At 32.5% G+C, this 26,006-nt stretch overlaps 1 protein-coding gene and 1 non-coding gene across 6 annotated transcripts in view; both read left to right on the top strand.

Annotated features, from left to right (window-relative positions):
- Gphn (gephyrin) overlaps positions 1 to 26,006 on the top strand; it is a 602,355-nt gene that overhangs the window by 95,513 nt on the left and 480,836 nt on the right. The window lies entirely within an intron of this gene.
- Positions 19,254 to 19,358, top strand: LOC113180354 (U6 spliceosomal RNA). The gene has a single exon (XR_003300473.1). It is a non-coding gene; the product is annotated as a U6 spliceosomal RNA (small nuclear RNA).

Here is a 26,006-nt window from a genome sequence, read left to right as displayed (position 1 = left end):
ATGACATTAAATTGACTTTTTGGATAAAGCACTTAGACTGATTCCATGTAATACATAGATCTTATTTTAAATGTATGGGTTTGGTTCACCGATGGTTCAGATAAGTAAAAAGCTGATGGTGTCCACTGGGTGGCAGCCAACTTCCAGCTCCAGGGTCACCTCTGGAAGACCAAGTTGATGCAGCACAATGAGCTGAATTGAAAGCTGTTTCCTTTGTATTTGACCAGGGTAGAATTAAGCCAGTGTTCCAAAACTAGTTGCAGCTTATTTTGTGCTGCTCTTAAGTTTGGAATACTTTTGGAATTTTTAAAAATTTTAAAGAATTGCACCAGAGTCTGTATGGAGATTGCAAAGCTTAAAATATGTACTATTGGCCCTTTTCAGAAAAAAGTTTGAGAATTCCTGCCTTCAACAATACTCCTGAGCATGTTATATTTTTCCTTAAGTTTTGAGGGGTGGCCAGTAGCCTTACTTAGGTAAGAATAAGAGATTATAGACACAGGCTGTATGGGGTCACACAATGTGGAGACAAATCATACTTGCCAGTGGAAAAGTCTTTTACTCATGTTGATGCCTAGGGAAGGGCCTTATCCCCCCATGAGACTAATAGGATTCAGGCTTACAATCAAGCCTTTATTACCCAGATTGTTCCATGGCCCCTTGCCTATATCTTGTATGCAGTGTGGCAAAATTGGCCAGAAATAAAGGATTATGTCTGATGCAAAAGCCCTTAATATTTATCAGTTTATTACTCCTAAAAAAATATTGACTTGTTTTTCTCATTGTAAAGGACCTTTGGCTTCATCTTGGGTCTACTGTTGGTGCTTCACTATTATTGACACCTTTTTCAGATTATGATACTGATGTCCAGTTGGAACAGCTTACTTAGGCCATACCATTGTGTCTCTTGAAATCAATGTGTCATGTTTTTAGCCTTTTTCCTGTTTAGAATCCGATAATGGTGCACCTTTTATCACAAAGGCTAACTTCAGTGGCCAGTAGTCAAAGCATATGATGGAGGTTCTATAATGCATAGCAACCACAGGTGTTTGGTTTGTTAAGCACTGGCTTGAACTCCTCAAATACCAACTCCAGACTCTGCCCCTAACTCTCTCACCTCTTACTTTTACATATATCTTAGAACTTGTGACCATCCTCCAAAAGGTCCACTTGACTGATTTTCTTGCTAACGATCAGAATAAAAGGATTAGGGGATTGCATAGAACTATTTTGAAGCTTTGAGTTTTATCTTGACCATTCTTAGACATGAGACTTCTTTTCCTCTAATGAAAGTTCAAAGCACCTGGATGATGTACTCTTTGGGTGAGAGCTTAGTCACAAGAAGAGGAGAGTTGACTAATGAGTCCATAATTTTATTTGTGACTGCGGTTTTAGAGATTTTGACCATCATGGTATTTGACAATTGCCCTTAAATACTCATTAGATTTTTTTTTTCTGGTTTCTTCTTTTACCATTCATGGTAACTTTTCCTTGCCATGGTTGCTTATTGCTTCACCATGAATGAAAACAGCTTTTTTTTCCTTCTTTCATGTTTCATATTTCAGTTTATTTAGCTTTATTTGTGTCCCAGGTTTGTGTAGTTTTTGAAATGATTTTTTTTTGTTGTTGTTGTTGTTTATTCAACATGTTCTTGATTTTAGGATGAAAGTGACATTCTCCTGTGACTATAGTTTATGCAGAAAGAGGCAGAAGTCTCTAAGGACCATGCCTTTTAAAAATTATCTTTAAAACAGTTTTTTAAAAATTTAAACATAAAATTCAATGCATTTATTATATATAATGTTTCGAAGTATATATACTTTGTGGAATGGTAAATTTAGTTTGTTGAGTGCTGGCTTGAATTCCTCAGGTATGAGTCAAACTAACTGCTTCTAACTCTCTCATCTCTAGCTAATTAATACATGCCTACCTCACATAGTTATCATATTTATGGTGAGAACATTTAGCATCTATTCTAAATATATCCTCATTAACTATAGTCATCACATTCTACTGCTGATGTCTTGAACTTATTTTTCCTAATTATTGATCACATATATTTGATCAACATCTTTTCATCTCCCTATATTTCCTAACCACCCCAGTTTCTGGAAACTACCATTCTGCCTTCCACTTTCTCAAATTTCTGTGAGATCCACTTTTCTTCTTCTGTTAGATTCTACATGAGTGAAGTAATGTGACATTTATTGTCCAGCTTGTTTCATATAAAATGATGTCCTCCAGATTTGTCTATATTGTTGCAAGTGACAAGATTTTGTATTTTATGGTATTTGAATAATGGCAATTTTGTATATCACATTTTCTTTATTCATTCAACTATTGGTGAACACTTAGGTTGATTCCATATTTTGGCTATTGTTAATAGTGCGGTGATGAATATGAAAGCACAGATATCTCTCTGACAAACTGATTTGATTTCCTATGGATATACACTTGGAATTGAGATTGCTAGATTGTATAATATTTCTATTTTTAACTTTTTTAAGGAAGCTCTGTAGTGTTTTCCGGAATAGCTCTACTAATTTGCATTCCCATCAACAGTGTTAGAAAAAGGTTTCCTTTTCTCCATGACACTTACCTTTTGTCTTATTGATGATAGCCATTCCAAAAGGTGTGAATTGATATCTCATCATGGTTTTGATATGCATTTCTTTGATGATTAGTTAGATTGAATATTTTTTCTTAAACTTGTTGGCCATTTGTATGTCTTCTTTTTAGAAATGTTTTTCAGTTCTTTTGCACATTTATTAATTGGGTTGTTTCTTGCTATTGAGGTATTTTAGTTCTTTTTAATATTTTTGGTATCATTTTATGTGTTAATCACCTTTTTGTTTCTGTGAACAGCATACCTGACAAGAACAACTTGGAGGACAAAAACTTTATTTTGGCTAATGGTTTCACAGGTTCAATCCTTGGTTGGCTAGCTTCTTTGCTCTGGGCCCGAGATAAGGCAGAAAATCATGGACAAAGGGCCTTGTGGAAGAGAGCTGCTCAACTCATGGAATGTGAGAGAGACTAGAGGAGCCAGGACAACATGTAATTCCCAAGGGCATACTTCCAGGACCTATCTCCTCCAGAATTTCCCTATCTAGTCCTTTCAAACTAATAATCCAGCACACATTGATCAATCTGTTGATTAGGTTATAGCTCTCACAATCTAGTCATTTCACTTCTGAACATTCCTGAACTGCCCTGTGAGTTTATTGGGATATAACTTATATCTAACCACAACAACCCCTTAACAGATATATGGTTTGCAGATATTATCCTGTAGGTTGTCTCTCCACTACTATTTCTTTGCCGTGCATTAACTTGTTAGGCTGATATAATTCCATTTGTGTAGTTTTGATTTTGTTGCCTGTTCTTTCAATGTTAAGTCTAGAAGGTATTGGTCATGCCATTACCATGAAGCATTTTCTCTGCGTTGTCTCCTAGTAGTTTCATAGTTTTGGATCTTACATTTAAATCTTTAAAATACATTTTATTTATTTATTGATTGATTAGTTGATTTTGGATATGGTGAAAGGGTATAATTTCACATGGATATCTGGTTTACCTAGCATTATTTATTGAAGAGATTATACTGTCCCCATTGTGGATTCTTGACACCTGTTTTAGTCAGTTTTTTAAATCACTGCAAGCAAAATAAATGACAAGACAACTTAGAGGAGTCAAAGTTATGGGACTCACAGTTTCAGAGGTCTTAGTTCATATACAGCTGACTCCATTGCTCTGGGCCTAAGATGAGATAGCATATCATGGGGATGGGAACATTGGTGGAAAGCTGCTTAGCTCTTGGTGGGATCTGGAAAGGGGGAGCCGTCACAGGGAAGACGCACCTTTTCCTGTCATGTTCCCAGAACCCACCTCCTCCAATCATACCCCACCTGTCTACAGTTACCACATGGTCAATCCATTCAAACTAGGATAGACTAATTAGCTTATAGTTCTCATAACCTAATCATTTTACCTCTTACTATTCCTGCAATACAAGAGCTTCTGGGGAACAATTCATATCCAAACCATAATAGCCCCCTAGTTGAAAATCAGTTGACTGTACATGCGTGGTTTTATTTTCGTGCTCTCTGTTTTCCATTAGTCTGTGTGTCTGTTTTTATGGGATTACCATATTGTTTTGATTACTATAGCTTTATATATTTTATATTTTGAAGTCTATGATGTTTCCACCTTTGTCTTTTTTATCTCAAGATGATGGTGGCCATTTGGGATCTTGTATGTTTTCACATGAGTTTTAGGATTTAAAAAAAATTTTCTAGTCAGAATGACATTGGAATTTTGATAAGGATGCATTGGATCGGTGGATTACTTTTGGTAGTATAAACATTTTTTAACAATATTTATTCTTCCAGTGCATCAACACAGGTATCTTGCCATTTGATTTGTCATCTTTAGTTTCTTTCATCAATGTTCTGTAGTTGTCAGTATAGAGATCTTCATCTCCTTGGATAAATTTATTCTTATGTATTTTTTGCAGTGATTGCAAATAGGATTGTTTTCTTGATTTCTTTCTTTTTTTCGGGGGGTGAACTCAGGGGCACTCGACTACTGAGCCACATCCCCAGCCCTGTTTTATATTTTATTTAGAGACAGGGTCTCACTGAGTTGCTTAGGGCCTCAATTTTGCTGAGGCTGGCTTTAAACTTGTGATCTTCCTGCCTCAGCCTCCTGAGTTGCTGGGATTACAGGTTTGGGCTGGCACACCGGAATGTTTTCTTGATTTCTTTTCAGATAGTTCCTTGTTAGTATATAGAAATGCTACTGATATTCCTATGTTGGGTTTACATCTTGCCTCTTTACTGAATTCATTGAGTAGTTCTAAAGTTTTTGGATGGGGTCTTTTGAGTTTTCTGTATTTAAGATCATGTCATTTGAGAAAAAGCCAGTTTCACTCTTTCCAGTTTGAATGGTCTTTCTTTCCATTGTCTAATTGCTGTAGCTAGGATTTTCAGTACTAAGTTGAATGAAAGTGACAAGAGTGTTCAAAAGTTTTCAGTTTTTTCCCATTCAGTATGTTAGCTGTGGGATTGTGTTGAGGTATATTACCTCTATACTTAATTTGTTGAGTTTTTTTAATCATAAAGGGATATTGATCTTATCAGATGCTTTTTCTGTATCGTACGGTTTTCATATGAATACTCTCATTGTTTTGCTTGCATTGAATGCTCCTTATATCCCTGCAATGAATCCTGCTTTATCATGGCAAATGGATTTTGAAATGTTGTTGGATTTGTTTTTCTATCGTTTTCTTGAGGATTTTTGCATCTATATCTATATCTATTTTGCATCTAGGGATATTGGCCTACAGTTTTCTGTCTTTGGTTTTATTATCAGGGTAATGCTGGCCTTGTTTAGTGACTTTGAAAGTATTTCTTCTTCTACCATCTTTTAAAAATAGTTTGAGAATAATACATATTTGTTCTGATTAATACTTCATAGAATTCAGCAATGAAGACATCAGGTCCTGGGATTTTTCTGTGATGGGAGATTTTTTTTAATTGATGTAATCTCATTGCTTTATTATTAGTCTATTCAGATCTTGATATGTAGTATGTGCCTGGGAATTTATCTACTTCTATGCTATACAATTTGTTGGTGTGTAATTGTTCATAATAGTGTCTCATGACCTTTTAATTTCTGTGCTATGAGTTTTAATGTCTTCCTTTTCTATTGCTGATGGGTCGAAGAGAAATCATTGATATTTAGTTTACCTTGTGTTTCCTAGTTGGAAGGTTTGGAGTGACAACCTTTATAAAGTTTTTAACATTTAAACTTGAAATCACAAACCATACCATTTTGACTGTTAATCTTTTGTGTTTGTTCATTCATTTATTTATTCATTCTCTGGACATCTTTTTAAGAATGTTTCTTAGTGGGGATTTAAAAATTTGCTGTTAGGTACTTGCTAATTAGTTCCTTTCAGTCTGGAAACCATCTTTTTTCAGTTCAGGAGATATTCTTATTTCCTTGATCAGGCTCTCCCATCTATCTTCCTCCCTTCCTTCCTTCCTCCCCTCCTCCCTTCTTGTTGGATGTTAGAGTTTCTCAATTCATCCTCCACTTTTCTTAGCTTTTCTCTCTTATTATATGACTTCTATTGTTTTGTTTTGATTCCTGGCAGTTTTTTTTCTACTTGGTAGTTTTTTTTTTCTTCAAACTTTCTGTTGAATTTTACATCTTACTTAACATTTAAAAAACAAATCTGAAAGTTCTTGGTTTTTGAATGTCCATTTAAAAATAATTTTCCTGTTCTTTTTTCCCGTTAGTAAAATTACAGTACGTTTTAAAAGATTCTTCTGTTTGCCTGTGTCTTTTTCAGGATCCTTGTTTGTTAACTTGTTTAGTTTTATTTATGTTGCTCATAAGTAAGTTTTTCATATATTTTGTGATTTGTGCACAGATTTAATTAGTAGGAGGCAATAAGAATGACTTGCCTTTTCCCTGTGATGGCCTAGACCTTACAATGTAGTGGACTTCTTTGTAGGATTATTAGGGAGTTGTATATCCATTTTGTTGAGAGGCCCATAAAGTATCTTTGTATTAGGGTATTTTCCCTCAGACCATTTCATTACTTAAGAGTAAGTCCTTTGATCTATTTGGAAGATACAAACTGATGATAGTATTCTATTAACCATGTGGTATAAGGGACCAGAATTCTCACCAGTTACTCTGTTACTTTCAATTCAGACTCTTGTTTTTCACAAAGTGCCTATCCTGTGCCATTTACTACGCTTAGATAATTATAGAGCATCATAATCTGTTTACCCTCTTAATAGGCGTGGACTGAATTTTTTGGTTTTATCTTGTAAGTGGGAAAATTGAATCTAGCTTAAAATGCACAAACATTTTTCTGCTTCTTACCCCTTTTTCATAATGAATTTCTTCCAAATTTCGACATGTTTTATTTGAAGCAATAAATAAACTGTATTCTAAGACATTTGCAATTATTTGAGTAATTGCTTTTGTTTTATGATACATTGTTGTGATTAAAAACATTCATTGAAGAAAAAAAGATTTAATAGGGATCACTGATGGTACTATATTTAAGTAGATTTTTATTACGATAAAATGTTAAAAGATAGGTAACCTAATATTTTGAGGATATTTGCCTTTTAAATAAAAACAGCAAAAAAAAAAAAAAATCCCCAGAACACTGAATTGAAAGACATGGCTTTAGTTATTGTGAGTTTTAAAAAATATATAATAACTTTTAATTTGTTTTTTTCTTGACCCTGGGTTTTATAGCTAGTTAATGAAGATGGATATAATATACATATCTTTAATTAAAGCATATCACAGCGCTTGTCAAAGTATCTTCATTATTAAGAGGTCAATATATGTGCTGAATGAAAAATAATTTAAATTGATGTACTTGTAACCGAATTTGATGCATGTGTGTGTGTTAGGGGTATTCTAGGGATTCTCATGGAAGTTCAATAACTGATAGTATAAGTAAAAAAAATTCTATGATTTCACAAAATGTGAAAACTGCAGTTATCATGTATATTTTTGTTTTTAACTACTAAAGATTTGCTTTATTAGAAATGCCTATATTTCACTGTTGACATTATTATAATTTACATAAAACATTTCTACTTGTGGAATAAGGGTCAGATAGCAATATATGAATCTTGTCTTACAAGGGATATTAATCTTATGAATAGCCAGCTAAATCACCAAATCTAAATAAAACTATAGATAAAATGGTAGACTGTGAATCACTTACTAATGCTATTACCCTTCATCATCCCCTTCCCACAGGTAACTTTTATTCTGAATTGGTGTTCTTCACTTCTATGCTTATGTTTGTACTTTTATGCTTTTTTTTATCCATTTTTACTCTCATCAACAATTGATGACGTTTCATTGAAACTTGATATTGTTGAGTTATTTTGCAAGTTTTTGGTTTTAAATATTTTTAAAATAAAAAGCAAATCCTTTGTGATCTCTTTCTTTTTTTAATTAGTCATGATATGCTTCTAGTTAAAAGTAGATTGTTTTTCTATTTGTTTGTAATTTTATCATATAATCTCTATAAACACTTTGAAATAGATTATGTGTATTACATTGACCCCATTTGGTTTGGTTTATTTTGTGCTGAACAAATAAATTAAAACAACACCAATACTTTTCTTTTCCTTTTCCTTTTTTTTTAAACCCCCTCCCCCCCCAAAGGTGTCAGATTTTAGTAAAGGAAAGATCGGAGCCTGTTGTCTAAATGAGAGAATAATAGAGTGAGGGAGTAAATAATCAGGGATCTAAGTTGTAGAAAATTCAGTTACTAATATCAGTTGACTGTGAATAGAATAAAGAATATATGAGCATATAAAAAAAGTCCCACTGTCTGATTATATTATCTTTATAGAGTAATACTCTACCTTCTAAGTCCTGATTTTTCAGTTAATTTAAATAATTTTTCTTTGATTGACTTGATTCCTAAAAGATGGAGATTTACCTATGTTGACTTCTCCCTGGATATCACCTGGGAAATTAACAAGTTACTTTTACTTATTTATTTATTTTGGTACAGGTGATTGAATCCATTGTAGCTTAACACTGAGCAACATCCCCAGCCCTTTTAAAAAACATTGTATCAGAGACTGGGTCTCTCTGAGTTGCTTAGTGCTTTCTTAGGTTGCTAAGGATGGCTTTGAACTCGCCATACTTGTGCCTCAGCCTCCAGAGCCACTGGGATTATAGGCCTGTGCCACCAAGCCTGGCCTCCCCAGCCCTTTTTTATATTTTTTTGAGACAGGGTCTCACTGAGTTGTTTGGGACCTTGCTATGTTGCTGAGGCTAGCATTGACCTTTCAGTCCTCCTGCCTCAGCCTCCTGAGTCTCTGGGATTATCAGGCCTGTACTACCCCATCCAGCCAGCAAGTTACTTTAATTAAATTTAACAAGAAATGGTTAAATATTGATGTGGGAAGAGGAAAGCCTACTTTATTTCTAGAGGAAGGATGGTTCTGGAGGAACTCATTAGACATCTTTGATAACGTGAAGATATAAGAAATGGTAAAGAGAAGAAATGGTAAGATGAGAGATGTTGAAAGAATTCTTAACAGACTTAAAATTTTACTTGGTTTATTTTCCTTTCCATATTTTTTACTGCTTTTATTAGAGATAAGACAGTTTGTAAGTAGATAATATAACAGAAGAAAGGCAGGTAATTTTGCAGAGATGTGTGTATTCAATTTGGACCATCATAAAGTAGAATCTGTTCACATTTCCTTAGCGATTTGAAACAAAAACTCTGAAGGAGATAGAATAAATATTAAGGGAAAAATTGGAAGGGAAATAAAAATGGCCAATTCAGTGAGGCTATCGTGGTGGTTGGGCATCTGAATTCAATTCTATTTTAACTAGGTGATTTTTGTCATTCCAAGTAATTATGCACAATCTATGACTTTTCCTATATTGACTTCATCTAGCCTGTCACTAACAAATAATTTCATTTTCAGTCAGTTTATTGGGTTAATTTTCCTGGTATTTAACAGTTTTATATTATTCCCTCTGTTCAATTTAAGGTGAAGTGTCAGGATAAAAACAGATTTTTGTTAATGACAATTTCTTTTTTGAAAAGCAGTTTTTAGCTCAAAATAAAGGCATTCATTATCCATTATCGTTTCTGCTCTTATAAGCAAATTTAAATTTCCAATACTTTATTATTGCTGGATACTTTTATTTAATTATTTTTCTTCAGAGGTCATTCTGTGAGGGTTTTATTTACATAAGTTTTTGTGAATCCTGAGGAGCTTCCTGGTAGGTATAATGCAAATAGGATATGATTGTCATTTTGAATATGTATATAATTCCTTCTCATCGATGTAAAGATAGTTTATATCAGCAGAAAACAGTGTTTCCATAGTGAAGTAATTTTTTTTTTATTTGTTTTTTTCAGTGCTAGGATTGAAACCAGGGTCTTGTCTAAGCTGGGCATGTGTTCCATCACTAAGTTACAACCCCAGACCATGAAGTAATTCTTTTGTACAATTGATAACTATTAGTCTGGGTCTATATGGCAATTATTTATAGTATTAAGACTCATGTTATGCCAAGTATTATTTTAATATTGAGTTAATTAAATTAATTTTATTAGCAACTAGTGTTGCTTTGTAGTTCTACTTTATATTCTTTATATTAAAGAAATTTCACATTCTAAAGAATGATATTTAACATTTATGCAAATGATTTCAAGTCTTTTTCTAGGCCTGAACAATTGCCTTCTAAACATTCTTTTTTTCCCCCTTTTTATTTTTTACTTTTACCCCAGTTTCAGGTCTATATTGTATTTTTATTCTTCTTCTGTTACTAAGCTTCCAATCAAAATACCAGTAGTCTGTATTATTGATATCATTATATTCAAAGGCAGTAAATGAATACATTTTAAATATTTATTTATTTACTTACTTATTTATATTTGGTCCTGAGAATTTAAGCCAGGGGCATTTAACCACTGCACAACATTCCCCACCCTTTTTATTTTTATTTTGAGACAAGGTGTTACTAAGTTGTTTAGGGCCTTGCAAAGTTAATGAGGCTGGCTTTGAACTTGAGATCTTCTTTCCTTAGACTCCCAAGCCATGGGGATTAAAGGCATGTGCCACTAGGCCTGGAATATTTAATTTTTTTTTTTTTTTTAGTTTTAGTAGTGTTAATTTTTTTATTTGTTCTTTTAAGATATACATGAAATTAGAGTGTATTTTGACATATTATACTTTCCTGGACTATTACTTAGATTCTAATTAGGATTCTATTCTTGTGATTATATATGATGTGAAGGTTCACTGGTTGTATGTTCATACATGAACAGAAAATTTATTTCAGATTCATTCCGCTCTCTTTGCTATTCCTATCCTCCTGCTTCCTTTCAATCCCCTTTGTTTAATTCACTGAACTTAGATTCTTCCCCCATCCACATTATCAGAGAGAACATTTGAACTTTGTTTTTTGGGGATTGACTTATTTCACTTAGCATGATAGTCTCTAGTTCCATTCGTTTATCAGCAAAAGTCATAAAATCATTTATTTCTATGGCTGAGTAATATTCTATCTACTGTTGAAGGGTACTTTGGTTCTTGTGAGTTGAGCTTCTATAAACATTGATGTGTCTGTGTCACTGTTGTATGCTGATTTTAACTCCTTTGGGTATATACAGATGATTAGGATAACTGGGTCAAATGGCGGTTCCATTCTGTTTTTTGATGAATCTGTACTGTTTTTCCAGAGTGACTGCACCAATTTGCAGTCCCACCAGCAATGTATGTATGTGTGTACTCTTTCCCCCACATCCTCACCAACATTTATTGTTCCTTGTATTCTTGTTAATTGCCATTCTGATTGGAGTGAGGTGAAATCTCAGTGTAGTTTTTTAAAAATTTTATTTATTTTCTTTAGTTATACCTGACAGTAGAATGTTTTGACATATAGAGTTTAACTTTCCACTCTTTGGTTGTACATGATTTGGAGTTATACTGGTCATGTGTTCATATGTGAACATAGGAAAGTAATGTCTGATTCATATTGTCTTTTTATTTCCATCCTCCCTTCCCTTCATTCCCCTTTGTCTAATCCAAAGTACTTCAATTCTTCCCTGCCTACCCCCACTTATTGTATGTTAGCATCACATATTGGAGAGAACATTTAAACTTTGGTTTTCTGGGATTGGCTTATTTCCCTTAGCATGATAGTCTCCAGTTTCATTCATTTAACTGCAAATGCCATAATTTCATTCTTTATGATTGAGTCATATTCTATTTTGTATATGTGCCACATTTTCATTATCCATTCCTCTCTTAAAGGGCCTAGGTTAGTGCCAAAGTTTAGCTGTTGTGAATTGAGCTGCTATAAACATTAATGTGGCCATGTCCTATAGTATGCTGATTTTAAGTCCTGTGGTTATATGAATAGGAGTAGGGTAACTGGGTCAAATGGTAGTTCTGTTCCAAGTTTTCTGAGGAATCTCTACCCTGCTTTCCAGAGTGGTTGCACAAATTTGCAGTCCTACTAGCAGTGTAGGAGTTTACCCTTTTCCCCACAGCCTCACCAGCATTTATTGTTATTTGTATTCTTGATAATTGCCATTCAGACTGGAGTGAAATGAAATCTCTTTATAGTTTTAATTTGCATTTCTCTAATTGCTAGTGATGTTGAACATTTTTTCATTTATTTGTTGACCATTTGTATTTCTTCTTTTGAGAAATGTATGTTTTGATCCTTTGTCCATTTATTGACTGGATTATTTATTTATTTTTTGGTGTTAAGTTTTCTGATTTTTATTTTAAATATCCAGGAGATTAAAGCTGTATCTGAGGTGCAGGTGGCAAAGATATTTTCCTATTCCGTAAACTCTCTTTTCATGTTCTTGGTTGTTTCCCTTGCTGTGAAGAAGATTTTTTGTTTGATGCTGTCCCAAGTATTGATTCCTGATTTTACTTCTTGCACTTTAAGAGTCTTATTGAGGAAGTTAGTTCCTAAGCTGATATGATGGAGAGTTGGGCTTACACTTTATTCCAGTAGGCACAGGGTGTCTGGTCTAATGGCTAAGTCTTTGGTCCCCTTTGAATAGAATTTTGTGTAGGGTGAGAGATAGGCATTACATTTCATATGCTACCTATGGATTTCCGGTTTTCTTAGCACCATTTATTGAACTGGGTGTCTTTTCTCCAGTGTATATTTATGGTGCCTTTGTCTAGTAGAAAATAACTGAATGTATGTGGGTTTTTCTCTAGGTCTTCTGTTTCATTGGTGTTCATATCTGTTTTTGTAACAGTACCAAACTGTTGTTGTTTATATAGCTCTGTATTATAATGTAAGGTCTTTTTCGAGATTCCTCCTGCTTCATCTTTATTTGTAAGGATTGCTTTGGCTATCCTGGGCTTCTCTTGTTTTTCCAAATGAATTTCATGACTTTATTTTCCTATTTGCATGAAAAACGTCATTGGAATTTTAATAGGAAATGCAATAAATAAATCTATATAGCACTTTTGGTAGTATGGCTATTTTGACAGTGTGGATTCTGTCTATCCAAGAATATGGCAGATCTTTCCATCTTCTAAGGTCTTCAATTTCATTCTTCACTATTCTGTAGTTTTCATTGTAGAGGTCTTTCACCTCTTTTGTTAAATTGGTTCTTATTTTTTGTGTTTTTGAGGCTATTGTGATAGTTTTCCTAATTTCTTTTTCAGGTGATTCATCATACTGTATAGGAACGCAGTTGATTAATGGGTGTTAATTTTATATTCTGCTACTTTGCTGAATTTGTTTATGAGTTCTAGAAGTTTTCTGGTAATTTTTTTGGGTCTTCTAAATATAGCTCATGTCATTAGCAAATAGGGATAGTTTGAGCTATTCTTTTCCTATTCATATCCCTTTAATTTTTTTCTTTTGCCTAACTGCTCTGGCTAGAGTTTCTAGGAATATGTTCAATAGAAGTGGAAAAAGAGAAGACATCCCTGTCTTGTTCCAGTTTTTAGAGGGAATACTTTTAACTTTTCTCAATTTAAAATAATGTTGGCTTTGGGTTTTATGCATATAGCTTTTACAACACAGAGCTATGTTCTTACTATACCTAGTATTTCCAGTGTTTTAAACATGAATGGATACTGTATTTTGTGTAATGCTTTTTCTGCATCTATTGAGGTAATCATGTGTTTCTTGTCTTCACGTCTATTAATTTGGTGCATTACATTGATTGTATTCTGTATGTTGAATCAATCTTGTATCACAATGAAACCCACTTGATCATGATGCACTGTCTTTCTAATGTGTTTTTGTATTTGATTTGCTAGTATTTTATTAATAATTTTTGCATCTATATTAATTGGGGTTATTGGTTTAAAGTTTTCTGTCCTTGATGTGCCTTGGTCTGGTTTTGGTATCAGCGTTCTAAGAGCTTCATAGAAGGAGTATGGATCAGTTCCCTCCTTTTTTATTCCATGGAATAATTTGAGCAGGATTGGTGTTAGTTCTTCTTTAGAGATATGGTAGAACTCAGCTAAGAATCCATCCAATCCTGGGCTTTTCTTTGTTGATAGGCTTTTGATGTCATCTTCAATTTTATTACTTGAAATTGATCTGTTTAACTTTTCCATGTTCCCCTGATTCACTTTGGGTAGGTTATATGTCTCTGGAAATTTGTCAATGTCGTCAAGATTTTCTGTATTATCCCAGTATAAGTTTTAAAACTATTGGAATCCATTATTGGTGCCTCTATATCATATGGTCATATGGCTACTTATCTGCCTCCTTTTTTATTATTTTTTTAAGCTACCAGGAAGCTTATAGAATAATTTTATATTAAAAACCAATGGATCTTTTTTTTTGCATTTCCCATTTTATTTGCCAATTCTGTTATGTACTGTAGGTATCCCTAAAAGAATACAAAAAATATAGGGCAGATTTTTCCAATGTGGCTATGTCATATATCCCAGTAGAATTAATATATTTTTTAAAAAATCTGATGTATATTCAGTAGATTTTTAAAAATTTGTCAGTGTCTTGAAGATGAAAAATAAAATCATAAAAATAAAAATTACGTTTAACTATAGTGACATTTTACAGACATCAATTTAACTCCTGCTAAGAGTTTTAAAAATTACTCTATTTATATCAGTACATCTTTATTTAAAAGCTGTGTATTGAATTTCACAAGTGCTCATGTGATATTAGAGTGCCACAAATCACATATACAAAATTGTTTTATAGCTTCCTGTAGAAACCAATATGCTTTCAGTATCCATTTTCCAAAAAAGAATTAATAAGCAGGCTGTTTCACAGAATATATAATAAGGCTCTAAAAAAGATTACTGGTCTTAGCATGGCAATCTAATATAATCAAAAGAGTAAATAATCAGAATTTTCTGTTATTTATATATCATTGTCTAATTAAAATTCTTGCCAAACCAGCTTTTAAAACAGTACTTTAAAATAGCATATACCCTGGGCACGATGTTGAATACCTATAATCCCAGCAAGTTGAGTGACTGAGTCAGTAGGATTACATGTTTAAGGCCAACCTTAAAACTTAGCAGACTCTATCTTAGAGTTGAAATAGGGCTGGGAATGTAGCTCAGTGTAAAACACATCCAGTTTCAATCCCTATATGGGGAGGGTGGGGGAAACAAAGCAAAAGAAAAGAAGGAAAAATAGTATATAGGAGTCTTCTGAATGAATACTTGGATTTTTTTTGTCAGATCTAACTATATTTGAAAGTATTTACCTCAATAACTTTGATGCTGCCTTTGATAGGCATGTTTTTCGAAGAAGTAGATAGTAATATTGGATAATATTGATTGTTTATCACTTGATTCTTCACTTCATTGAATATTTACATTAAGATTTCAATCTCTAGAAGGAGAGTATTATCTGATTTGCAATTAATAGCCTCTACATGCTTAAAACTTTTGGATGATACCCTATTGTTCTTAGGATTAATTACAAACTGCTTGCTAATATATAACCTTGAATTTTAAATTGTAAGTTAATCTTTCTACATTGGCATATCTTTCCCCTTTGTCATATCTTTCTCCTTTAACAATGAAACATTAATAAATTTGGAGAGCTAATTCTTTTTCTTCAGAAAATAAGATAAAACAGAAAACATAACTTCAGGGTAATAACAAATAGTAACATATAGATAAGCAATGAGCTAGACTATAGATAAATTGTTCTTACTATGTTAAATCCAACCCTTACTAGAAATTTTCCTATCATTCTTTTGAGGTTCAGGAAGTTTGATTGGTTTATCTAACAGTTTTAAAACAGTTACTATCAACAAATACTTAAAAGGATTATCATGTTTGAGGCATTTTCCTAAGTTCTATAAATACAGTAAGCTAGAGAATCAAGCATGAATATGTACAATATATTAATGATTATAATAATCAGGCATGTATAAAATACAGTGGGAACACTGAAGTTTTGGATTAATTTTGTGTATGCTTCTCTGAAAAAACAATAGAAAGTTAGTGGCCTTTACCCCACAATATACTACCAGGTCCACTAGACTTTTTCAGTTTGTTTGTTTGTTTGTTTAAAGAGAGAGAGAAGAGAGAGAGAGAGAATTTTTTCATATTTATTTTTCAGTTTTCGGTGGACACAACATCTTTATTTTTTTTTTATGTGGTGCTGAGGATCCAACCCAGTGCCCCGTGCATGCCAGGCGAGTGCATTACCACTTGATCGACATTCCCAGCCCCGACTTTTTCAGTTTTAAGTTTCTTTTTTGAGCATTTCTAAGATTATGTAAGGATTGATATTTTATAATAAGTACTATTTTTTAAAGAGGCCTTCTACAGAGCCAAGAGAAAATTCCATTGTTTTTATTAATATAAAATCATTCTTTAGATTTGTGATTATCATGTACAGTTATTGGCCTCTTCTATAAATTCTGGATATATTTTTGTATCATAGTGGTCTTATTTTTCTCCTCTCTTGAAACACTTCTATTTTATTATTCTTAGAATTATTTTATCATTACTCACCGGCTATGCTTAATTCTCCATAAAGTCTTCAATAAATGGTACAGGGAAAACTGAATATCCACATTCAGAAGGCCCCTTTCTCTTACCTGAAATGTGTACATGTAAGATTTAAAAGTACTAGAGGAAAACAGCAGAAACACTTTAAGACATTTCTTTAGTCACTGAATTTCTGGAGAAGACCCCAAAAGAATAGGAAACAAAATTGACAAGTGGGATAAGATCAGAAACCTTCACAGCAAAGGAAGTAATTAACAGAATGAAAAGGCAGAGTGGGAGAAAATATTTTCCAGCTAGCTATTCATCTGATAGAAGTTTGATAGGCAGAAAATATACGGAACTCAAAAAAAAAAAAAAAAAAAAAGCCCAGTAAAAACAAGTCAGTTCCTGCCCTCATCTCCAGAAGCAGCCATTGTTATCATTTTTCACCTTTGATTTGTTTTATCTGTTCTAGCATTTCATGTAAATAGACTCTTAGTATGTGCTTTTTGGGTGTGATTTTTCTCAGATTAATATTTTTGTAATCCATTCATGTTGCGTGTATCATTACTTCCTCTTTTAAAATACTATTTCCATTATGTGAATGCTGTGGTTTGAATGTCCCCTTCAAAAGTCATATTCAAATTTAGTTACCATTGTGTCTGTATTTAAAGGTGATAAGGTTCAGCTTTTATTGCTGTAATGAATTAGTCATCTTAGGAATGGGCTCCGAATAAAAAGGCTAAGCTCTAGCCTGACATTTTCTCTCTGTACTGTACATTTTCTTGCTTTTCTACCATGTTATGATGAAGAATGAGGCCCTCACCAGATGCCAGTGCCATGTGTTTGGACTTTGAAGACTTAAGCATGAATAAAACTACAGTAAGCATTATTATACAAGTGCTTTATGTATGTTTTGGGTTTTTTTCTTTTTTCTTTTTTTAAATAAATACTTAGGATTGAAACTATTGGGTCATAAGGAAAGTGGTTTTATAATAATGTTTTTCTATAATAAATAAGTGGTTTTGTATAACAAGGTTTTATAGTAATCTTTTACAAAAGTGGTTTTACTGTTTTCTGCTCCCACCAATAATGCTTGAGAATTCTAATTGCCCCACAACCTGTGTAACATTTAGATTTATCAGTCTTCTTAATTTTAGTTGTTTTGTTGAATTTGTAGTAATATTGCATTATAGTTTTACTTTGAATTTCCTTTATGACTAATGATGTTGACAACACTCTAACTCCATCCACCATCCTCATGAGCTTACTGGTTGTTTATGAAGATTCTTTTGTGAGGTGTCTATTCATGTATTTTGCTATTTTTTGTTGAGTTATTTGGGCTTTTTTTTTTCTTTCCCTTTTTTGGTTTGTTATTGATTTTTAGGAGTCCTTTTTGAATGCCAGCTCCTTGTCAGATATGTGATTTGTGAATATTTTCTCTCAATTTGTCACTTACCTATTCATTTTCTTAATGGAATGTTTTTGATAAATAAATCTTATTTTGTTTAATTTTTTTAAAGTGAGAGAGAGGAGAGAGAGAATTTTTTTAATATTTATTTTTCAGTTTTCGGTGGACACAACATCATTATTTTATTTTATGTGGTGCTGAGGATCGAACCCAGTGCCGCGCGCCTGCCAGGCGAGTGCGTTACTGCTTGAGCCACATCCCCAGCCCCTTGATGAATTCTTAATTTACCAATTTTTTCAATTACTATAGTTTTGACTTCCAGTTTAAGAAATTGTAGCCTACCCCACAACTAACAATAAATTTTTTGTTTTGTGTAGATATATGACTCATTATTGTCATTGTCATATCATCATCATCATCATCATCTGTAATCAAGAAGTCAATTAGAGATAATAAATTGCTTTTGATTGTCATGACACTTTAATCTTTTGTAATATAGAACGTTATTCATTTTTTTCTCTTTTTAAATCTTTTCATACATTGGCATTTTTGAGGAATCTTGATCATTTGTTATGATGAATGTCACACTTTGGATTTGATATTTATCTTCTTATGTCAGATACAGGTTAAGCAATTTTGAAAGGAATAGTACCATATGTTATCACTATTTCATATCAGTTGATGATTTTAAATGTTTACTTCTTTAAGATTGTATATACCTGATTCCTCAAACATAAAGTTATCTTTTTTTTTCCCATTGTAACTCAAAATGTTTTCTGGATTAATGTCCTTTAGAATGCTTCTCTTACAACCATTCACCCAGTGTTTTAACATCCACTGAAAACTATTTCCTATATTAGTTATTACTCTGGAGTTTACAAAATGAAAATTTGTTAATTTTATCATTGTTTCTATAGTTATTGGCATTCTTCTATTAGGGAGAGATTTTTGTTTCTCCTGACTTTTAAAAATATTAATAGCAGTGTTTAGTCATGAATCCTATTTTGAAAAATTATGTATTTTATAACCTATTCCTGCCATTTTTTATTCTGATATTTAAATTGTTCCCATTGATCCGCAGATCCTTTTTGAGATGGCTCTTATTTTTTAATATCTTCTCTATCAATGCTTAAACACTTTTCTTTTTATTACAAGATAATATTCCCACTTCACTTCATGTTTTTGTTTCTGCTCCATCCCTGGAATCATATATTTCTCCAGGGTCCTAAATATTCTCATTGCTACTGGGTATCATGGATCCTTATCTTTTATAGTAGACACAGCTAGCAAACTAATAATTAAAAGAATATAAAAATCACTATTTCATCCTGGTTACAATCCAAGTGCTTGCTTCTGCTGCATATACACTAAAATTGGAATGATAGAGAAAATTAGCGTGACCCCTGCGCAAGGATGACACACAAATTCGTGAAGCATTCCATGGTTTTTTTGTTTTGTTTTGTTTTGTCTCAATTGGTTATTTAAGTTTATTAGTAAAATACTGGTTAATGATAACAATGCATTGTAAATCTTCAGAAGGAAAGGAAAATGTTTGTGGACCATTTGTTTAGTGTGTATAGTACTTTTAAGTTATTAGTTTTAAAAATCAGTACTTTAAAAATTTTTTGTTATATATGACAGCAGAACGCATTACAATTCATATTACACATATACAGCACAATTTTTCATATCTCTGATTGTACACCAAGTAGAGTCACACCATTTATGTCTTCATACATGTATTTAGGGTAATGATGTCTTCTCTTTCCACCGTCTTTCCTACCCCCATGCCCCTTTTCTTCTTCTCCCTCCCCTTTGCCCTATCGAGAGTTCATCTAATACTCCTATGCCCTCCTTCCAAACCTCATTATGAATCAGCATCCTTAAATCAGAGAAAACATTCGTCATTTACCTGCAATTGCCATGATTTTATTCTCTCTTAATGCTGAATAATATTCCATTGTGTATATATTCCAAAGTTTCCCTATCCATTCAACTACTGAAGGGCATCTGGATTGGTTCCAAAATTTAGCTATTGTGAATTATGCTGCTATAAACATTAATGTGGCTGTGCCCCTGTAGTATGCTCTTTTTAAGACTGCTTTTTCTATTTCTATGGAATGTCATTGGGATTTTGATTGGAATTGCATTAATCTGTGTAGTGCTTTTGATCATTTAGTATGGTCATTTTAACAATATTAATTCTGCCTGTCCAAGAACAAGGGATATCTTTCCATCTTCTAAGGTCTTCTTTTATTTCTTTCTTTAGCGTTTGTAGTTTTTATTGTAGAGGTCTTTAACTTCTTTCGTTGATTCCCAAGTTTTTTTCTTTTTTTTTGAGGCTATTGTAAATGAGGTCATTTTCCGAATTTCCCTTTCAGAGGATTTGTCACTGATATACAGAAATGCCTTTGATTTATGGATGTTGATTTTATTTCCTTCTACTTTGCTGAATTCATTTACTAGTTCTAGAAGTTTTCTGGTGTATTTTTTTGTGTCTTCTAGATACAGAATCATATCATTGGCAAAAAGTGCTAATTTGAGTTCTTTTTTTCCTATCCATATCCCTTTGATTTCTTTTGTCTGTCTAATTGCTCTGGCCAGTGTTTCAAGAACTATGTTAAATAGAAGTGGAGAAAGAGGGCATCCCTGTCTCCTTCCAGTTAAAGTCAGTACTTTTTAATGGGATCAACTTGATCCAAAATCTGTCACATAATTTTGAGACCCATTAAAACAAAAGGTTAATGAGAAAAAAATTACAATCCAACATCACAGGACTTATCTCCTCCTCCTCCTCCTCCTCCTCCTCCTCCTCCTCCTCCTCCTCCTCCTCCTCTTCCTCTTTTTCTTCCTCCTCCTCTTCTTCCTCCTCTTCCTTCTTCCTCTTCCTCTTTTTCTTCCTCCTCCTCTTCTTCCTCCTCTTCCTTCTTCCTCTTCCTCTTCTTTTTTCCCCCTTTCTAATATTTGTATCTTCTTTTTTCACTGATAAAAGCCTGACTCCCAGTAGCACAGTGTTGTTACTCATTTGTTTAAATCTACTAAACATACAAAATAATTTTATTGTTATTGTACGTGTAATAAATTTCACAGGTGAAATTCAGGAGTTCTTTGCACTTAAAGTATATGACACTAAAGGTGCACAGTTGAAATAATGTGCTCAAGAATCATTTAGATCATTTATCTTTCTTTCTTTTGTATCATTAGAATAAAATTTTGAACCAGCTGAGTCTGTTTTTATTCCACTTTTTTTCCTTTTCATCTTAACATTTTTTTATGTTACATTGTTCAAATATTGAAACTACAGTAGAAAATACTCTCAGAAACATTTCAAATTTTCCTTTTCCATTCCAACTTATGTTTTTGTTCCTTCTCTGTAGGGAGCTACCTTCAGTTTTTGGTTTATCCTTTCTGTGTCTTTTTGCAGAAATATGGCAATATTTGTAAATTTCTGGCTTCTTACCTATTTGAAAACAGTGTCAATAACCTTTTCCACCTTCCATTTTACCACCTACTTTTAATCCCAGAAATAATTCCAAATGAAATTTGTGGAGATTTTCCATATATTGTACAATTTCATAAAAGTCCACATTGTAGAGATAGGTGTAATTATTGTTTTCTATCCCCAGTGTTTTGATTTGCAAATATAAGTGTGTAATCTTATGTGGATGTTTCTATATTGTTAGAAATATTTGGGTAGATTCCCAGCAGTCCAATTGGGTCAGATATAATCATTTGTACTTTTAAAATTAATGGTAAAATTAGAAGGTACACCATTTTGTACTCTTAAAAGTAATGCATGAGATTGCCTGTTTGTACACAGCTTCACACAAAAGGAAAGAGAGTAACTTTGCCAAGCATTCAAATTTTTGCCAATTTTATAGGTAAATAATGGTATCTCAGTTTAGTTTTATTAAATTTCTGTTTTTATTTTGTGAGTGAAGATAAAATGTCATTTTATATACTTAAGTGCTATTTGAATATACTTAGGTAATGTTTTTAGTTATTTTTCTCCCTTTAAAATTTTTAAATTTTTAAATGTTAAGGATATTAACCCTCAATCTATGATGTGCTTAAAATAATTTCTCTTCATTTATTACTTGTCTTTTAAATGAATTTTTGGAATGCTTTGGTCTTATAACTGGAATAAACACCCTTTGGTCATGGTGTATAGTTTTTCTTATATATTGCTGAATTCTTTGACAAATATTTTGTTAAGGCTCTTTTGGGTCTATATTCATGTGAGAAATATTTCATGAGAGTTTTTGGGTTTTTGTTCTGTACTTGTTTGATATCTGCATAAAGATAATAATAGCTTTGTAAAATCAATTTAGATGTATTCACTCCTTATTTTCTAGAAGAAAGGAATTGGAATTATTGTGAATTTTTCTTAAAATGTTTGCTAGGATTTTTAGTGAAACCATCTGTTTCTGAAGTTTCTTTTGTGGGGGAGGGATTTAAAATATACATTTAGTTATTTTAATAGTTGTAGGATTATTTAGATTATCTGTTTGGTATAGGGTAAGTATTGGTAGTTTGTTGTTTTTTTCTCAGAAATTTGTCCATTTTATTTAGGTTAATAAATTTATGTTTATACAATTACTTATAGCATTCCCTTTTTATTTCTTTGATTTCTATAGTTGGTAGTGATAAATCTCCTGTTTCATTAATGATATTGGTCTTTTCTTTTTTCTTTGTTAGTCTTCTAAGGGATTTGTCAATGTTATTGATTTTTTTCTCAGAGCTCTTTGTTTTATTGACTTTTGTCTATTGTTTTATGTTTTCAGTTTCTTTGATTTTTGCCTCTTTGTTGTTGTTCTGCTTGATTTGGTTTTATTTTGCTCTTCGTTTTCTAGGTTCTTACTCTTGTATTATTGATTTAAGAATAATCCTGCTTTCAAAAAATATATTTGTTCCTATAAATTTTTTCCAACACTACTATTATTTTTTACCCAAGTATGTTTTTTCTTTTTTTTTGTATTTTATTTTTTGTATTTGTTCATTTTAGTTATATATGACAGTAGAATTTATTCTGACATATCATAATTACATGGAGCATAACTTTTCATTTTTGTGGTTATACATAATTGTGGAGTTACATTGCTTATATATTCATGTATGAACATAGGAAAGTTATGTCCAATTCATTCTACTCTCTTTCCCATTCCCATGCCCCCTCCATTTTTCCTACTCCTCCCGGTCCAATCCATTGAACCTCCATTCCTCCCTCCCCTTGCTCTATTGTATGTCACCATCCACATATCAGAGAGAATATTGGTCTTTGTGTTTTTAGGATTGGCTTATTTTACTTGGCATGATAGTCTTCACTTTCTTCCATTTGCTTGCAAATGCCATAATTTCATTCTTCTTCATGGATGAGTAATATTTCATTGTGCGTATGTATCACATTCTCTTTATACATTCATCTGTTGAAGGGTACCTAGCTTGGTTCCATAGATTAGCTGTTGTGAATTGAGCTACTGTAAACGTTGATGTGGCCCTGTCAGTATAGTATACTTATTTTAAGACCTTTGGGTATATGCCGAAGCATAGGATAACTGGATCAAATGGTGGTTCCATTCCATGTTTTCTGAGGAGTCTGTACACTGTTTTCCAGAATGGTTGCACCAATTTGCAATACCACCAGCAATGTATAAGTACACTATTTTCCCACATCCTTGTCAACATTTATTGTTACTTGTATTTTCAATGATTGCCATTCTGACTGGAATGAGGTGGAATCTCAGCATCATTTTACTTGGCATTTCTCGAATTGCTAATGATGTTGAACATTTTTAAAATATATTTGTTGACTATATTTCTTCTTCTGTGATGTTTCTGTTCAGTTCTTTTGCCCATTTATTGCTTGGGTTATTTGTTTTCTTGGTGTTAAGTTCTTTGAGTACTTTATATATTCTGGAGATTAATGCTCTGAGGTGCAGGTGGCAAAGATTTACCCCCATTCTCTATGCTCTCTGTTCATGTTCTTGATTATTTCCTTTGCTGTGAAGAAGTTTTTTAGTTTTATACCATCTCATGTATTGATTCCTGATTTTACTTCTTCCACTTTAGTAGTCTTTTTGAAGAATTTAGTTACTAAACTGACATGATGGAGATTTCAACTTTTTCTTCTAGTAGGCACATAGTATCTGGTCTAATGCCTAGAGTTGTGATTTGTGCAGGATGAAAGAGGTGGGTCTAATTTCATTTTGTAACTTGTGGATTTACAGTTTTCCCTGCATCGTTTATTATTTTGATGCCAATACCATGCTGTTTCTGTTACTGTAGTCCTGTAGTATAATTTAATTACACAAATTTTGATATGTATTATTTACATTTTCATTGGTTTCTTTGTGTGTGTGCATGCGTGTGTGTTTTGTAGTTTTAGACGTTCTTTTTGTTACCTGGATTATTGAGAAGTATATTATTTAGTTCCAGGTTTTGAGGATTTTGTTATCTTTCTGTTATTAATTCTAGTATTTCAATTATTTTAAATTATTGACACATGTTTCAAGGCCCAGATGGTATATCTTTGTATAAGTTGTCAAGGCATTAATTTTGTATTCTTGGCTGGAATGCTCTTTAAATGTTAATCAGATCCTGGTGGTTAATGATATTTTGACTTCTCCTGTATCTTTGTTGATTTTATATATAGCTGTTTTAATTTTTAGGGGAGGAGTGTTGACACCTGTAATTGTAGTTTGGATTCTTTCTTTTTTTAATTGTATCAGTTTTTGCCTAAAGTACTCTGCAGCTTTGTTGTTTGGTGAATACACCTTTGTGGTTGCTTTGTCTTCTTGGTTGATTAACCCTTTTATCATTATATATATTTATTCACTCTGGTAATTTCCTTTGTTCTGAAATCTATTTTATCCAATAGTAATATAGCCCATCTTGCTTTGTTATGTGTACATGGTATATCTTTTTCATTGTTTTTTTTAATTTGTTAACATCATGATTATTTTTATGAATTTTTTATGGAGGACATTTATTTGGGTCATGCTTCTAAATTCATTCTGCTAATTTTTGAGTTTTAACTGATGTATGGGCATCTTTTGTATTGATGTAATTATTGATATATAGGGGCTTAAGTCTGCTATTTTATTTTCTTGTTTACTATTGTTCTCCTTTTTGTTTCTCTGATTTATTTTTCTTTCCTTCCTGTGGTTATTTCAACCTTTTCAGGAATTCTGTATTTATCAATAATATGTTTGAGTGTATCTGCTTTTATAGTGATTGCTTAATGGTTAAGGATTACATTGTGTGTGTATAAAATGTTCTTAGTTAAAGTGAAATGTGAAACTTAACTCCCTTTATATCTCATTATTCCTCCCATCTATAATACAATTGTCTGAAATTTTTTCTATGTAATTCTATAACTATGTCAAATACTTAAAGTTCTTGCTTCAGCATTCAAACATAAAATACCAAGATGAGTATATAGACGAATATTGTCTTTTTTTTTTTAAACCCACGTATTTGCTTCGTAGAATCCTTACTCCTATCTTCTATTCTAAGGTTCCTTGTTATTACTATTTTTTTTGTTTATGTTTAAGGATATTTTTCATGTACATTCTTTTAGTGTACTTTTTCTGGTGACAAATTTCCTTTGTTAATCTTCATCTAAGAATGTCAATTTTCCCCCCTTTCTAGAGCATACTTTTACTCAATATAGTATGTGGGTTCTCAGTACTTTTATTTGAATACTTGAAAAAGTGCTTCCTTCTGGTCTTCCTAGTTTCTGATAAGAAATTTTCTATCATTTGACTTGTTTTTCTTCTTTAGGATTAGTGCATTTCCTTTGGTACTGTTTTCAAGATATTTTCTTTGCCTTTAGTTTTCTTATTCTTAGCTGTGGCATATATCAACATGGATCTCATTAAGTTCAATTCTGCCTGAGGTTTGTTTGGCTCCTTGAAATTGTATGTTTGTTTATTTCATCAAATTTGTGATATTAAAAGCTATTATTCCTTCAAATACTTTTTTGGCCCATTGTTGTTCTTCGAAATAATGGGAATGTTGATCTTTTGTTACTGACTCACAGTTCTCTAATATTTTAAGTATGTTATTTTTTCAGTCTTCTTCCATTTTTTAGATTG

Source organism: Urocitellus parryii, chromosome 6, assembly GCF_045843805.1.
Source record: "Urocitellus parryii isolate mUroPar1 chromosome 6, mUroPar1.hap1, whole genome shotgun sequence".
NCBI classification, from domain to species: Eukaryota; Metazoa; Chordata; class Mammalia; order Rodentia; family Sciuridae; genus Urocitellus; species Urocitellus parryii.
This window is presented reverse-complemented; position numbering and strand designations above follow the sequence as displayed.